Source organism: Octopus bimaculoides, chromosome 2 (assembly GCF_046866305.1).
Source record: "Octopus bimaculoides isolate indiv1 chromosome 2, ASM4686630v1, whole genome shotgun sequence".
NCBI classification, from domain to species: domain Eukaryota; kingdom Metazoa; phylum Mollusca; class Cephalopoda; order Octopoda; family Octopodidae; genus Octopus; species Octopus bimaculoides.
The window spans coordinates 137535554-137552551 of NC_142929.1; positions in this window are offsets into that span (position 1 = coordinate 137535554).

Here is a 16998-nt window from a genome sequence, read left to right on the forward strand (position 1 = left end):
TTTCTTTCTTTCTTTCTTTCTTTCTTCCTTTCTTTCTTTCTTTCATTCTTTCTTTCTTTCTTTCTTTCTTTCTTTCTTTCTTTCGTTACTACTACCATCACCATGGTTCTGTAGCCATATACAATTGTAAAATTAAAAAAAAAATTGTGACTAAATTTTTATGCTGTTGATAATAAATATCGCCATTTTTTTTCTTTCAGTGATGATAAGATTTCAGTGCACAAACATGAGTAATCGCTACACATATGTTTAAGTAATAATATTTAACTAACAGTGGTAGTTGTCAGTCGGCGGTATATTAACAATATTAACATCATTTACTATAGAATACACCGCGTGAGTTATATTTACTTAGAAATATCTTATTTAGTAATTGTTTAAACACTACTTGTGTAATGGGATTCAGGAACATATACTTATTTACTAATGGAAGTGGTTGTATTTCGTTAAATGCTGTTAGAGGAAATAGCTTTTGAAAGAAGATCTGATACGAGATAACATTGTCAGTGTTTAACTGGTATAAAGAACCTTTCACTTGATGGATATGAGACATTACAAAAAGGGTTATATCTTTTATTTTCGACTTGTTTCAGTCATTTAACTGCGGCCATGCTGGTGCATGCAGAAGTTTTAGTGAATGAATCGAACCCATAACTTAGTTTTTAAGACCGGTACTTATTCTAGCGGTCTATTTTGCCGAAGCGCTGTGTTACGGGGAAGCTAACAGATCAACACATGCTGGCAAGCAGTGGTGGCAGAAAAACACAAACACAAATACACACACACGTGTATATATATATATATATATATATATATATATATATATATATATATATATATATATATATATATGATCAAAATAAGTAACAGAATGTCAAGTAGTAATGCAGTAAGACCGTTTCAAGCCGCACCATTTAATAAGAAAAGTTATATTAATATATCTTATTTGTTGAAAATCCATATTTGTGCAGCTGAAGATAGCACTGTATTCAAATTGATGTAATGATTGCCTTGTTCAGTTAAATGGCGCCGCTTCAAACGGTCGTACTGCATTACTACTTGACATTCTGTTACTTATTTTGATTTTATTCACCTTGTTTCGAGCTGTGCGGATGACACCGGACTGACTTGGTGCTTCAAATTAAGTACCTAATTCAACTGAATCTTAATTAATTCTCTGTCTGTCTGTCTGTCTGTCTGTCTGTCTGTCTGTCTGTCTGTCTGTCTGTCTGTCTCTCTCTCTCTCTCTCTCTGTGTCTCTGTGTCTCTCTCTCTGTCTCTCTCTCTGTCTCTCTCTCTCTCTCTCTGTATATATATATATATATATATATATATATATATATATATATATATATATATATATATTATATATATATATACACATATATATATATATGAGACAGGCTTTTTCAGTTTTCGTCTATGAAATCCAATCAAAAGTCTCCGGTCATTCCGAGGCTGTTGTAAAAGACACGCAGTGGGACTGAACTTGGAACCATGAGGCTGACAAACAAGCGTCTTACCACACAGCCACACCTATATAGAAACACTTATAATATTTCAACTCGAAAATTTCTCTCAGCAATGATATAACTAAGCAAAAGAATCTATAACTAAGCCTACCTTTTTATAAGTAGTAGCAGAACTATTGTAAATCTTCAAATTTCAATTATTTGTAACAATTATCAGAAAAACGAACCTTTAAGGGAAACGAAATAGAAAGTAACCCTACAACTATCCTCAAGAGGATATAAAGAAAAGAAGCAAATAATTCTAAAGAAGATTTCAATGAATCAGTTAATACTTGTTGCTGACTTGTGAAATTCAAGTAGAAATATTTTCTGTGAAAACTTTTTCATTTATTTCTTTTGTAAATGCTCAGTGTTGGTAGCATGAATTATATTTGGTTATTACATGCATGATTGAATCAGATAACGGCGTGTCAAATACCAAACGATATAATGGTAACAGTTATATATTTGAAAAAATATATTTATATATTATATGAATATAGACAGGTCTGTTGTGACAATTTATGCAGTAAAATTTTCTTTTGTATGTTATTCATTAGCTGTCGATCTGGCACTCCGTCAGTTACGGCTACGAGGGTTCCTCTTGATCCGATCAAGGGAGCAGAGTACAGACTACACGTGAAATTAACGTACAAGTGCCTGAGCATTTCACATGTACACGAAGCCTTTACACGTTTCTCAACGGGATTCAGCGTGACACAGAATGTGATAAGGTTGGTTCATTGAACTACAGGCATACCTCAGTTTTGTTAACTGATTGGACTGGAGCAACGTGAATTGAAGTTTCTTGCTCAGGGATAGGGCGAACTGGCAAAAGTCGAACTTACGCCCTTACGATCGTGGCCGAACATTGTAACCATTAAGCCATAGACAACAAAAGGACAGAAAGAAGGAACAAACTCACCGTAACACATTTTGAATGGCTTATATATTATACTCAATTTGATTAAACAATGCAATCATTACATCAATTTAAAATGCAGAGAAATCCTCAGCTGCACAAAGACACAGAATTTAATTAAAACTTTCACTACACACTGTCTTCCGTATTAACCATTTAGAATATATATATATATATATATATATACATACATATATATATATATATATATATATATATATATATATATATATATATATATATATATATATATATATATATATATATATATATATATATATATATACACATACATACCTAAATACATACAAACACACACACACACACACACACACACACACATACACACTCACGCACACACACATATAGGAGAACATAATTTTAATAATATAACATAAAGAAAACCGAGAGTGTGAAATACGTGTCTGAGAATGAGCTACCCTTTCCATTCAAAACTATATATATATATATATATATATATATATATATATATATATATATATATATATATATATATATATATATATATATATATATATATATTAGACAACTAAAACCATAAGAGGCTGAGTATCTCAAGTAATTTAGAATAGTTAACTAGATTAAGGTTAATTTGTTAATTAATTGATTAATTATTGGATATGTTACAGCTGTTTCTGGAATAGTCCAAGTGATATGTTAGAATCTCCATACATAAGTATTCCGTTATCAGAGACAAAGTGAGTATATATGAAAGTTGTAGACAGAAAATTCACAATTTATAAATGTATAAAGCAGTAGATTGAAGAATAAAGAATAAAACAGTAGATATAAGAATACAGACAAGAGAATAATGGTCACAGCTCATCTTTTTCCAGAGGGTATAGAGGTTGGTCCGCACTACTGGGAAGTTTCTGTAAACTAGTGAACAAACTTGGTGTAGACGATCGCACGGATCCCTACAACCCAGGATCTCCACATTTCAACCTTAAAAACCACAGAGCGGATTTCATAACCAAACCCTCTATAAGGCTCATCTGACCTACCAAATCGGACGTAGGACGAATAGTTAGAATATACTAGACAATAAAATATCTATAGTTAGAAAAATCAAACGTCAAATTATGGTCCCGCACAGGTAAAGTTATAACCTGGCTTCACCTCCTTGAAACTTTGATATCAACAATTATTACACATTTTTTATCCCTCGTCTTCCTTAACAAAGCTCTCATTCTAGCTAAAATGCTAACAAGCATGACCCCTTAGAAACAGACGTAATTTCAACTGCCAGAAAGATACTCATCTCCTTCGATGATAACCCTTGGTGACTATCCACCATTATTAATAATAATCGTAACAATTTCTTCGATATAACCATGGGCTCCTCTGATTCTGCTCGTGTCACGTATCTGGTCGGACTGTACCTCCTCCAGCGACTCCGCGTGTATTTCCCTAACATCTAATGGGGTTTGTATAGGGACGATGCGTTGTTGATTACTACGGGTCTATCTAGATTCGCATGAAAGAAGACTAGAAATGATTTACATAAATTCTTTGCTAATTCTAATTCATCCTTCACTTTTGAAAACGTTCACAAAACAGTTAATTTTCTAGATGTTACTTTAGATTTAAAATCTTCACTATACTCCCCGTACCACAATCAATACCTCAGATACATTAGCATAAAATCTAATCAGTGTAAATCTACCTTCGACAGAGTAATCAACGGCATATCTATAGAGATATCGGATCTCTCAACCACAGAGGAAATCTTCATTAGCCACGCTACATACTATAACCAGGCGCTAGCTGCTAGCAGCTTTAACCAGTTATAGAAATACACACTTGCTTTAAAGTGTACCGTTTCTTGTTTCTTTTTCCAACTTATTTCTTTCTTACTCTTCTTTGATAAAGGGTTTATCCAAAACGTTAGTCTACTTCTTTTATGGTGCCTTTATTTGTTGTGGCGTACAATTCACACTGCACAACTTTTTATGCTAATCCATTTTGTATACATTGTTTCCAACACCTTTGAAAGATTTTGTATCATTGTCGTAATCTCTCATGTTGACCAACTGTCCGTTTCTTATTCCCATGGTTCTATTTGTGCTGTTTTCTCTATACCTATGCATACATAGATACATACATACACACTCACGTACACGTCCTCACACACACATACACACACACACACACACACACACACACACACACACACACACACACACACACATGCACACTGATATATACTATTTCTTCAAAACCAGTATTTGAAAACAAACAGTGAAATTAGCTTTCTAATTTATTCACAATAGTCTACAGTATGATTTATCTCAACAAACATCTCTGAAATATATAAAAAAAGATATAAGCTGCTGAGAATACATAAATATATAATGTATAATTGCGAAATATATTAGTTTACTGTCTGGCTTCGATAGATTTACTCTCCCCACTTTTCTGTTTTGGAGAAGTTAGAGCTTATTGCTAAACAATTATGCCATTAGAATGATGATGTCTAGCTTTTCCCTTTAATCCTCTATTTAACCAGTAAAATATAAATTAATGCTTGCAAACTAAATTTGGGTTCATAGTTCAGTAGTGGTAATACAAAGTGAGAAATATATGTCATAGTTTACATATTTGTATCATTTGTAAAGCAAAGCAAAACAGTACAAACAACACTAAAGAAAAAATAGTGAAAAATCATCTCGTTTTCTCGAAGGATTGTATAAAAAATAAGTTAAATTTGGAGGAGGCAGCCAAGCAATTCATTTTTCTATTCTGGCGTTATAATTTGTGTTGTAAATGTGATTCATAGTTTTATTATGGTAGACAATATTTATTTTAATAGGATTATAATATTACTATTATGTATACCTAGACTACAAGATGGCTGTAGGTTTTTGTTATAATAGCTATTTGAATCAAATCATATTCAATATGATGACAATCACACAAAGAGGAAGAAAATTTCACAAACTACTGCTATGCGTGCAGAGGGAATTTGTGTTACACTTTTGATATTAATCTTTGATATTTATGTGATATTGCTGGCATCAAGCGAGTCACGGGGGCTTCATGCTCCTGAATATTTTGTCGTAAAATAGAATTTTATAATACGAAAATTACTTAAAAGTTGACATGTATAACGATGGATGACAATGAGGGAAATATGTTAAGCGTTACGGAATGCATATTACGACCAGATTTTTTAATAAATGCACTGTCATCATGATTCAGGAGGTAGCTGCACCGTGTAACTAAATATCGAGGTCCTAATTCTTAGCATGGCAAAATGCTCTAAAGATTTGTAAAACCTGAAATTAGATAGCACATGCTAGGAGAGACTTGAGAGCTTTTGAGCACAGGGGGTTTGAGACGGAAGGTTGTAGATTCTTTTCCTTAGTGAAATACGATAAATTGAAAACGTTCTTTTTATATTTCACATAGGCAACCAGTATTTCCGGGTATGGGAATAATAATGCAAGAGTTAAGGAATGGAGTAGATAAGATCCGGGCTACATGTGTTTCATAGCGAGAGGAGCCTCGGGTGTGGTAAAAATCCAAGCGAAGTGTATACTGATGGCTATTCTCCAGGCCAAGGATATTTTGATTAAATGAAAGTTTAGATTGTCGCGAACACATGGAAATCTCAATCAGAATATCGAGGTCCTAATTGTTTTTATAACAATATGGACTAAAGATTTGCTAAACCTGAAATTGGATTGAATATGCTGGAAGAAACTTGAGAGCTTTTGAACACAGGTGTAACTCACAGAAGGGACATGTTTGTGTGTGTGTGTGCGTTTGTATGTTTGTGTGTGCACGTTTGTTTGTGTACATATAAATATATATATATGCACCAGCATGACCGCAGCCACTTGGCTGAAACACATAAATAAATATATATATATATACACACATACACAGAGAGGAAGAGAGAAAGAGAGGAACACCAAAACCATTAGTTTGTTTTTATTGTTTTATACATACATTAATAATACTAAATGTAGTCCGTCGATTACAACGACAGGGATTATATCTGACTGCTCATACAGAATCTGCTTAGATACTTTATTCCTATCTATTCATTACGTACTTACATGCATATATATGATATATGACATACATACATATATATGTGTGCATATATATACGTACATACAAACATATATGTATCAAAACAGTTTGATTCAAACTCCCTGGGAATCTGAATTTCAAACGTGCAGCAAGTTTTCGGTCGTTACAGCTACTCAATGCAGTATATCACTTCCTAATTTAAGACAGTAGTGGCAACCATCCAGCCGCGGAAAACGGGACCGAAGCCGGCCGCTTCGAGGACGGCCTCGAAGTATCGTTGGTCTACCCTATCGAAAGCTTTGGATTCCGCTTCTTGTGGAAAGGAAGCGTTCCGATGGTGAGGCGATCCGTTTGTTGCCAACACCCGCTGAAAGGAGGGCTGGGCATGCCGTGGCTGATGATGCGCAGACGTGCGCTGAGACTGCGACATCTCCGGCTCTACGTAGACGACGGTGAGCAGGTGTGGTCGCTGTTTGTGCGACGCGCTTTCCCGCAGCTCGTCTCCATGACCGAGCTGCAGTCGTAGATCAAAAAGAGGCCGAGGAATGGCGAATCGCACCGTGAGTGTCGCGTTGCTCTGCAACAACTTTGCCGTCCCGGGTCGACCTTGAGCGGCTGCATCACAACGAAGTCATTCTATAGGGGATTAGCGGAGGGCAGGTACGACGACGATCTCGGGGCGAACCTGGGCGTCGGCGAGGAATACCTGACCCGCCTGTTCAGGACGACTTTCGGGCCGGGACCTATGGACAACTTCCAGAGATCCCTGGCCTGGCAGTGCTACCGAGAAGCGCTACCCGTTCGGGATAAGCTCTATAGACACGGCTCGCGAAATGCGGGGCCGAGCTGCCCGAGATGCGGTCAGAGGGACGAAACCGTTCTGCACGCACTCGTGCAGTGTCCAACCATTTCGGAGCTGTGGGCTTATGTCGAACGACTGCTGTCACGTGTGGGACGAGTCGGTTTATCAACCGAGTCTATCGTCAATATCGTCACGCCTCCTTCCTTTAAACGGGAAGGAAGAGCTGTATTTATCGTACTTGTGGCTATGGCGAAAGAATGCATCTGGTGGACGCGTTTGAAAGGATTAGAGACAAACACTTTCCTCTCTGGTCAATCTCTCATCAACATTTTCAAGTATCACTTGAAAAGGAAGGTGAGAGTAGAGAGGCAAGTGTTGTCTAGCAAATGTTTCGAAAAAAGATGGATACATGTAGCAAGAATGGCACGTATAAACGACGAAGCCACCTTGACCATGATTCTATAAAACGTTTTAAAATTTTGTAAACAGAGAATTACTTACGTTTCTTGCATAAATAAAATAAATTTTATTTAACAAACTGTGACGCTAAGGACCGGGGTTACCGTGGTCTTTTCGTAGGTTTTTCTTTCCACGGATAACCTCCCCATTTATTGGGAATTTTCTGTATTATTTCATATTTTTTGTAAATACCCCAAACGTTCTGCGATGTTCTTTTCCATCGTTGTCCCCACTTTTTTTTTATCGCCCCCCCCCCCTCGAAAAGAAAAACTCTACATTTGTATTTTGTCCCTTCTATGTTGAGCCCTGTGTGGCTAATAAAGAAACATATCTATCTATCTATCTATCTATCTATCTATCTATCTATCTAATAAATAAATATAGGGATGGTATTATTAAAATACCGTCAAGAGTGGTAAGCGAATTATCAGCCGTACAGGCAAATTAATAAAATATATACATACAATATTAGATATCTACATATATATACACAAGGACACTCCATGAGCACCTACATCACTAAAAATTAGAAGTCAAAAATACTTTCGAACCACCGAATAGTCACAAATCTACTACAGACATGATAGGAAAAAAATATCAGTCAACAATAATACCGTCTTACCTCTACTGGGTCAGAACAAGTAAATGCTGGTTAACTTGCTACCGTTTCTGACCCAGTAGAGGTAAGACATTATCATTGTTCACAGATATTTTTTCTTATCATGTCTATAGTAGATTTGTGACTACTCGGTGTTACAGAAGTATTTTGGACTTCTATTGTTTAACGATGTAGGTGCTCATGGGGTGCTCCTGTGTATATATGTACATATCTAGTATTGTATGTATATATTTTATTATCTATCTATCTATCAATATATATATATATATATATATATATATATATATATATATATATATATATATATATATATATATATATATATATATATATATATATATATATATATATATATATATATATATGTATATATATATGTATATATATATATATATACTGTAGGTAGGGAAACATTCCAAATCTTGTCTTCTTGGAGCACTTCTACTTATTCCAGTATTACAATCGAGCACGTAGTTTTTATCGTTGTTGTATAGATGCCCAGTTGAAATTAGAGTTGAACATTCTGGAAATATTGTTTGCAGAATTATATAACTAAACAGGAAACTGGAAAACCTTTTGGTATTATTTATGCACAATGACTCTCCCCAAACACAACAGAATACACATATTCCATTTGCTATAAAGAATTACAAAATTGTACATGTTACAAAAACATGTAAGAAGTTTCCTATTTAAAATTCTTCAGACAGAGAATCAAATAATTATTTGATTCTCTGTCTGGAGAATTTCTTACACGAAAAAATAATAGGAAATTTCTTACACGTTTATCCATTTACAATTTTGTGATTTCTATTAGCAAATAAAACATGTGTAATGGTGAATATAAACGATAAACTTCGCCCTTTCAAAACCTAGCCAGGCTCATGGGCCCCGTTTCCCGGTTTCTATGGCGTATGTGTTCCCTCCAGCTGGACGGGACCCCAGTCCATCGTAGCGTTACTCAAGAAACAGGAAGAAAGAGTGAGAGAAATTTGGGGCGAAAGAGTACAACAGGGGTCGCCACCGCCCCTGCCGGAGCCTCGTGGAGCTTAGGTGTTTTCGCTCAATAAACACTCACAACGCCCCGTCTGGGAATCGAAACGATCCTCCGACCGCGAGGCCGCTGCCCTAACCACTAGGCCATTGCGCTTCCACAATGGTGAATATACTTTACTAAAAACTTTCCAATATGAAGGGTACACTGTAACATACTTTTGTTTTGGATGCCTAAATTAGTTTGTGTGCACACTCTCAATCATCCTCGAATCGAGGAAGAGTCAGATGAAGTGAAGGGAATAAACTACCATTGGACGGGGAATCATTTGTTACTAAACATATTGGAGAGACGGCAAATAATGTGTCTTTATTAAGGACACCCTCAATGAATCGAGCCCATAAATTTACTGTCGGAAACGAAGTCCCCTAATCACAAGGCCTCGGACTTTCACACAAACACAGGCAAGCACACACACACACGCACACACAACACAACACACGTGTGTGTGGTGTATGTGGATACATCTATGTGTGTGTACGTATGTGTGTAATATAGATTAATAAAAACAAAGATGAAAGTTCATACCCAAATCATATGGACAATTGAGGCCGGTTTCCGAGTTTCTGGAGTGTGTAAAATAGCCCCGAATGGGATAACGATCTGCTGCAGGATTATTCATTTGTATCTGGATATGTGGACTGGAGTTACGTGAAATAAAGTGTTTTGCTCAAGCGCACAACGCATCGCCAGATCCAGGAATCGAAGACACAATCTTACGATTATGGAGTCCAGCAAACTAACTGTGCCTCCACTAATACCCACAGACAGAAAGACAAACTCACATATATGCATGTGTGTGTGTTGTATGTGTGTGTGTTGTATGTGTGTGTATTGTATGTGTGTGTATTGTATGTGTGTGTGTTGTATGTGTGTGTATTGTATGTGTGTGTGTTGTATGTGTGTGTGTTGTATGTGTGTGTGTTGTATGTGTGTGTGTTGTATGTGTGTGTGTTGTATGTGTGTACGCTCATATACAAACACACATACAGATACATAGTTATAGATATAGAATGTATGTATTCTGAGATATTTGTATATTAATAGATTTTCGAAAACTGTGCGTGTCGTCGATTGATTAGTTGATATTATATCGATACATTTCTATCAAATTTTAATAGAAAAGAACTTCAACATTTTTAAAAGTGTCCCTCCTGCTTTGATATCTTCGTATATAACATTACACTCAACTCGTTATTATGACAATAGCTATTTCTGTATGAGTGTGAAGTATACATATATACATACATATATATATATATATATATATATATATATATATATATATATATATATATATATATATATATATATATATATATATATATATACATATATATATAGAAAGATATAGATAGATAGATAGATGTACGTATATATGTATATGTATATATATATATATATATATATATATATATATATATATATATATATATATATATATATATATATATATATAAATAATTATTTATGCATACATATAGTTATACATATAAATTTATATATATGTATGCATGTATATGTGTATATGAATGTGTATATGTATGTATATATATATATATGCACGTTAACGCTATACAAACGTAATATCAGGAATAGTCAAGCTATATGGTATTCAAAAATAAATTTGAAGTAAAATTATTTTAGCGATAGTAGTTTAGTTGTAGTTTACTTGATTAGGTTTATATTGGCAGAATATAAACTGGATAACGTTATTAGCAGAGTGAAATAGTTTTATCTATAATTATAAACATCCAATTACTTTCTGATATTACATTATTTCTTCAATTTTGCTTCAGTTTTACAAATGTTATCTTCAATATTTGATGATTTCTTAAGGAAATTTTTCAGCTATTTGAAACGTTTCACATAAGTTTGTTACTGTAATCTTTTAATAAAATGGAAATTCTCAATCATAAATATTTCAAATATATAGCAAACAGAAATGTAAGCTATACTAAATTTGCTTTACTCTTGCTCACCCCGAGTTTGTTTAGTCTTGTAACTTTTGTTTAGCGATATTTCGACTGATGGAAACTTCAAATAGTCTTCAGGGATAAACTTAATTTATTATGCTTCTAACTTGATTATTCATTGCATACATTATCTTCTAACAACGTCACTTCCATTAAATGCAGCTAATGTTTTAGGAACATTAAGAACGCTGGAATGTTCATGTAAATATCTGTATAACATGAATTGATTTAATGAATTCGGGTTAGAAAAAAAAAAAAAAACAGAACAATATTGTGAGTAGAAATGCATAATATCGTTAGTGAATCTTTTAGTAGTTTCTAAGTTATATGAATTTCTGAAAGTGAATTGAGACATTAATTTTGAATAACAATGAGACTGAATCTATCTCCGGTTGCCATAAATTTATCTTGATAGATTACAAATCTTTCTTTGAATAGGATGGTAAAGATCATAGTTAACTTTACGTTAATTAGTTGTAAAAATAGAGTCGTCAATTCTCGGCTGTTATTGCTGCCACAGGTGAGTTACAGTACCCACAACAGTTACTTAGAATTTGAATTCTGCTGTTGGCATTGAATTTCCATGGTCGTGCATCAGACAAATGTGATCGACCAATACTCGTCGGCTTATCTGGTACATCCTGCACTCGACAGTCTTCAATATTATGTACCGTGAGGGAAAATGTGAGCAGGTACCAAATATTGGAACGTTGATAGCTGTACACATTTATATACTGTTCAGAAAACTCAGAGACTATGATAGGTATGGAAATGCTTTTAAAGTGAGTTGAGTTGGATTTATATGGAAACATATTCAGAGGAGCATTATACTGTAATATAACACTCTTTATCGAAGCAGATAAGGGTCCTTATTCCAGAACTATTTGATAAATAAATAAAAATATGTTGTTACTTAGATAGCTACTGAAAATATAGTTGTGCATGAAAGCTACAGCTGTTAATTCTACAGTTGAAAACAATTAAGTTTATATATATTTATTACCAAATATAGTAAATTTCTTTCCTAATTACGTCGATCAGTAGCATTCATTTAGAGATAATCAGCATTATTAGATTAAAGCACAGATGGAGTTAGTCTTTGTCTTTTCAAACCACAACAGTAGGGTAAATAAAATAGCTGCAACTAGCAAGCAAAAATAATTAAAGGATTTTTTTAATGCCGACTGCGTGTTACTTATGATTTGACACTCGCCATTTTGCAAACATACAAGCTTGAATGCTGCTTACATAATACTTACAAACTCACATAAATGCATACACATAGGCAGGCATACATACACCCAAACATACATTCATACATACGTACATACATGCATGATGGTTGCTTAATCTTGCCACATGATAGCCGTCCCATTAACACACATATCGCACTCCATCGGACAGCACAATCCCTGTTGGTGAGCCGTCACATGACATTAAGACCAGCTGTTAACTGACGGTTTAAAACACAAGGGACAGATATTCAAGTTTCTTCTATATCTTTGCCTTTTGGAATCTGATTCTGAATTAATGTTTTTGTGAACTAGTCTGTCTGTCAAGTCCAGATATTGTATTACAGGTTTTGTGACATATAACACAAGTTGTAAGAGGTGGTCGGGGTTCAAGATTATTACCCACCTGGGCAATTACGATTTTCATGTGATTCCATATGATTCACGTATCCTGCTTTTGACAACAGAATACGATCACACATAATACATATCCGGTATTCACAGTTGATTTGAGTTACAATTGCTCCTTTACGATAGAACCTTTTATGCTCAGAGTGCTGAATCAACTTTTCCTCCCAGGCGTTGCAACCAGCCCTAACAACACCTCTTCACTTGTTCTGATCCAAAACATCAATTTCCCAATGCATACACACACACACACACACACACACACACGTATTTGAAGTCACAGGCAGATTGTCTGTGTAACAAAACAAGGTAAATTTATAATTAGAACTTAGAACGCTTAACAGTTAAATCGTGATTACATAATGAAAACAGAATAAACGCGCTTACAATTCTCAGTATCTCTGGAGATAGTTGGACCTACAGTAATTTGCCTAACTATAAGCAAATGAATCAACGGGTAAAACCGCAGGAGTTTCTACATGCTGTTGTAGAGTGGAAGAATTATTGAACATTTGTATTTTTCTGGAATATCAAAACCGGCAAAAGCAAATATAATATTCTGGGAAATAAAATGCGGGTGTAAGATGCGCCTCAACTTCATTGAGAAGCGAAATCTGTCGATTAACAATGTCATTTTCAAACCGTTATCTAACAGAAATTATTTATAGGGAATATCGGAAACGCTGAGGTTTTCAAGAAAACAGAAAGGTCAGCCTTGCATCCTCCGGATACAATCGATCACTTGTAGTATGGAAATTTTAAAAGCCTTTCAAGAACCTTCTATTTTAGTCGAAAGTAGTGACACGTAAAATGGATATATATTTGAATAAGCCTAATGTGATAACGCTCAGATTTAGAGAATGTCAATTAGAACATTCACATATGCATGTAGGTACTTGTATGCATGTAGGAATCTGTACAAACTCCACATGAACTCACACATGAACTCACAGGGTAGTTTATTGATGACGACAATTCAAACATGTCATATTATCTAGTGTTATTGGTCAAAAGAAGCCCCCACATTGTATGAATGCATACATACATAATACATACATACATACATACATGTACTTTCAGCTTCATACCTATTATTGGAGAAGCAGGATACATAACCACCCGTGTGGAGTAAAGTATGGTTGAACTTGGATTCAAAGGGAGAGAATGCAAATCGTACACTACAAACGATCGCGATACCTGGAACTATAAACATCTGCAAGAACTTCCTGAGATTTAAAAGTTGATGGCTAAAACAAAATTCTTTCCTCAGAGAATCAATTTGACCCTTTACGGATTCCGTTGAGTTAGTTGGAAGTTATTTACTAGATTTTCCTTGTTGTCTTTTCACTTTTTATCTTCCTGATCCAGGACGCCGCCCAGTAATTGCATGTGCAGATTGACAAAGGCTTAACGAACAAATAAATTCGTTCTTTTTTCTTTCTAATTGAGCCAAGGTTCGGGGAAAATCCAGAGTTCTAGAAGCTCTCTGTAACCAGCTTGTTCGACGGTGATCATGCTGTTATATATATATATATATATATATATATATATATATATATATATATGGCAAATGAAAGACGGTAGATGTAATAAAGGAGAATTTATTATCAATCACAACAACTGTTTCGTGCATCTGGCAGTGATCCCTCACTGGTGGGACACTCAACAACTGGTTCAGGAGTATCCGGCGGTGCAGATGTACCACATCGGGTGAAAAGTAGACACAGCTCGTTAAAATAGCAATGAAACGAAACTTCTCATTTTGTAGAAAGAAAAATAGCCATAGGGAAGAAAATTCTTACATAGAAGAACAAAAATTAAATAACAGACGAAAAGAAGAACCGAACACGTAATACAGTTAGCTGTGTCTAACCGATTATAATGATTAATAATAAATTCTCGATTATTCCATCTTCCATCGTCCATTTGCCATGTAACCGTGTTTTTCCAGTGTCTCTTTTTGCCGAACCGTTAAGTTAAGGGGACGTAAACACACCAGCATCGGTTGTCAAGTGATGGTGGGGGGACAAACACAGACACACAAACACACATATATATACACATATATACCTCGGGCTTCTTTCAGTTTCCGTCTACCAAATCCACTCACAAGGCTTTGGTCGGCTCGAAGATATAGTAGAAGACACTTGTCCAAGGTGCCACCCAGTGGGACTGAACTTGGAACCATGCGGTTGGTAAGCAAGCTACTTACCACACAGCCACTAATCAAAATAAGCAGCAAGGATATCCAAAGTTAATGCAGTCCGATCGTTTCATGCGACTCCATTTATTTAAGCAATTTGACCATTACATCAAATGTAAAATGCAAAGCAATCCTCAATATATATATATATATATATATATATATATATATATATATATATATATATATATATATATATATATATATATATATAAATATATATATATATTTACGCACACACATATGATGTGATAGTCCAGATTATCGGATGATGCTATACATCGCTGATCACAAGACATTTTGCATCGTTTTACCTTTCGAATGTTGCCACAGCACTGCCTAGGCAGTCAGGCCAACTTTCAGCCCAGCAGGAAGACCTTTTCATTGAACCGTTACCCAATGGCAGCTGATTGGAGAGGAGCAACGCAGAGTAAACTGTTTTGCTCCGGGGAATCGAACATGCAATCACCAGATTGTGAATGCATCACCCTAAATAACATTTTACAAGACATTATATTACATACATATTTCCTCAAGAACACACAATCGTGTGACTACATAGTTGAAGATATAAATATCGAGGTCTATATATGCATATACACATATATACCTATATGTAAATGTATACATTTATACTAACACGTTCATATACGCATACACACGCATAATTACTAGTACGTTTGTGAGTTTGCGTGTAAACAATACACATATAAGCTAAGCACACATGCATTCATATGTACACACACGCACACATGCATATGTGTTTGTATGTATGTATGTATATGCATATGTGCTTGTATGTATATATGTATGCGTATTACACACACATGTGTGCACGCACACGCACACACATATGCACACACGCAGAGAATATATTATATATATTTGGCTGTGTGGTAAGTAGCTTGCTTACCAACCGCATGGTTCTGCATTCAGTCCCACTGCGTGGCACCTTGGGCATGTGTCTTCTACTATAGCCTCGGGTTGACCAAAGGCGTATGAGTGGATTTGATAGACGGAATCTGAATGAAGCCTGTCGTATATACATATGTCTGTATGTGTGCCTATATTTGTATGTTTGTGTTTGTTCCGCCACCATCGATTAACAACCGATGTTGGTGTGTTTACACTCCTGTAACTCAACGGTTCGGTACAAGTGACCGATAGAATGATTACTAGACTTACGAAGAATAAGTCTTGGGGCCGAGTTGTTCGACTAAAGGTGTTACTCCAGCAAGGCCGCAGTCAAATGACTGAAACGAATAAAGGAATTAAAGGATATTAAATATGGTGTATATGAAAATTGGTTGAAATCTCTAAATGTTTGTATGTTGTTGTAATGTTAACTTTAAATGGAATTTACGTAATTATAAATCCCGTTACTTTAAAAAAAAGATGAGATGAAAGCTGAAAGTCTCAGGAGTGTAACTGGCACTGCATCAGTTACGATGTTGTGTATTCCCGTTGTGTTTACAATATCATAAAATTGCGGTTCGGTCAAAATAACCGGTAGAATAAGTACCAGGCTGGAGTCGATTCGTTCTACTAAAATCCCTCAAGGTCATGCTCCAGTATCGCTGTAGTCTAATGACTGAAACAAGTAGAAGATACTAGATACATATATACATACATTATATATATATATATATATATATATATATATATATATATATATATATATATATATATATATATATATATATATATATATATAATCAAATAATAAGCAACACGGATTTCAAAAGTGATT